General features: G+C 48.9%; 1 protein-coding gene across 3 annotated transcripts in view; it reads right to left on the bottom strand.

Annotated features, from left to right (window-relative positions):
* LOC141078388 (gastrula zinc finger protein XlCGF66.1-like) overlaps positions 1-1,461 on the bottom strand; it is a 47,529-nt gene extending 46,068 nt beyond the window's left edge. For 2 of the 3 annotated variants that reach the window (XM_073565128.1, XM_073565129.1), the window contains exon 1: positions 1,225-1,461. The gene's annotated coding sequence lies outside the window, so the exon portion shown is untranslated. The remainder of the gene's footprint in view (positions 1-1,224) is intronic. The other variant, XM_073565130.1, reaches the window with a different exon arrangement.
* Positions 1,462-2,037: the final 576 nt, after the last annotated feature.

Genomic DNA, 2,037 nt, shown 5'->3' with positions numbered 1-2,037 from the left:
AGAAAGGATAGATAGATAGAAAGGATAGATAGATAGAAAGGATAGATAGATAGATAGAATAGATAGATAGATAGATAGAAAGGATAGATAGATAGATAGATAGATAGATAGATAGATAGATAGATAGATAGAAAGATAGAAAGGATAGATAGAAAGGATAGATAGAAAGGATAGATAGATAGATAGATAGAAAGGATAGATAGATAGAAAGGATAGAAGGATAGATAGATAGATAGATAGATAGATAGATAGATAGAAAGGATAGATAGATAGATAGATAGAATAGATAGATAGGATAGATAGATAGATAGATAGATAGATAGATAGAAAGGATAGATAGATAGATAGAATAGATAGATAGATAGATAGATAGAAAGGATAGATAGATAGATAGAATAGATAGATAGAAAGGATAGATAGATAGATAGATAGAAAGATAGAAAGGATAGATAGAAAGGATAGATAGAAAGGATAGATAGATAGATAGATAGATAGATAGAAAGGATAGATAGATAGATAGATAGATAGATAGATAGATAGATAGATAGAATAGATAGAAAGGATAGAAGGATAGATAGATAGATAGATAGATAGATAGAATAGATAGAAAGATAGATAGATAGAAAGGATAGATAGATAGATAGAAAGGATAGATAGATAGATAGAAAGGATAGATAGATAGATAGATAGATAGATAGAAAGGATAGATAGAAAGGATAGAAGGATAGATAGATAGATAGATAGATAGATAGATAGAAAGGATAGATAGAAAGGATAGAAGGATAGATAGATAGATAGATAGATAGATAGATAGATAGATAGATAGATACAATAGATACAACGGATAGATAGCTGGAGTAGATAGATGGATAGAATGGATAGATAGATAGATAGATAGATAGATAGATAGATAGATAGATAGATAGAAAGGATAGACAGGATGGATAGATAGATAGATACAATAGATACAACGGATAGATAGCTGGAGTAGATAGATGGATAGAATAGATACAATAGATAGAATGGATAGAGAGAAGAGACCCCAGAGGCCGAGCAGAACAGTCCGCCTGGCAGCAGCTCCGGCCCGCAGTCCCAGCCAGGAACCTACGGGCTGAGCTCGGAGGCCGGAGGAGCTGGTGGAGCGCGGCCTAGCAGGGAATGTCGGGGCCTGGCGGGCCTGGGTGTCGGGCTGCAGGCAGGCCCTGCCGGTGACAGGAGACTCACCTAAGAGCGGGCGCCGGGCTGGAAGCGACCACAGTCCGGGATGAAGAGTGAGGGCGGCCTGCTGTGCGCAGCTGCAAGCCCCCCCCGTGTCCGGCAGCCATGGAGTGACACACACAGCTGCCCCCGGATCATCCCTCACTCCGCCAGGAGGGGGCAGAGAGGAGCGCTGCTCCTGAGAGGAGGGGGCAGAGAGGGAGCGCTGCTCCTGAGAGGAGGGGGGCAGAGAGGGAGCGCTGCTCCTGAGAGGAGGAGGGCAGAGAGGGAGCGCTGCTCCTGAGAGGAGGGGGGCAGAGAGGAGCGCTGCTCCTGAGAGGAGGGGGCAGAGAGGGAGCGCTGCTCCTGAGAGGAGGGGGGCAGAGAGGGAGCGCTGCTCCTGAGAGGAGGAGGGCAGAGAGGGAGCGCTGCTCCTGAGAGGAGGGGGGCAGAGAGGAGCGCTGCTCCTGAGAGGAGGGGGCAGAGAGGGAGCGCTGCTCCTGAGAGGAGGGGGGCAGAGAGGGAGCGCTACTCCTGAGAGGAGGGGGGCAGAGAGGGAGCGCTGCTCCTGAGAGGAGGGGGCAGAGAGGGAGCGCTGCTCCTGAGAGGAGGGGGGCAGAGAGGGAGCGCTGCTCCTGAGAGGAGGGGGCAGAGAGGGAGCGCTGCTCCTGAGAGGAGGGGGGCAGAGAGGGAGCGCTGCTCCTGAGAGGAGGGGGCAGAGAGGAGCGCTGCTCCTGAGAGGAGGGGGGCAGAGAGGGAGCGCTGCTCCTGAGAGGAGGGGGGCAGAGAGGGAGCGCTGCTCCTGAGAGGAGGGGGGCAGAGAGGGAGCGCTGCTCCTGA

This window comes from Dendrobates tinctorius, unplaced genomic scaffold (assembly GCF_039654945.1).
Source record: "Dendrobates tinctorius isolate UK_male_01 unplaced genomic scaffold, ASM3965494v1 ptg000551l, whole genome shotgun sequence".
Lineage (NCBI taxonomy): Eukaryota > Metazoa > Chordata > Amphibia > Anura > Dendrobatidae > Dendrobates > Dendrobates tinctorius.
The sequence above is the reverse complement of the archived record's forward strand: the minus strand, read 5'-3'. Positions and strand labels throughout refer to the sequence as shown.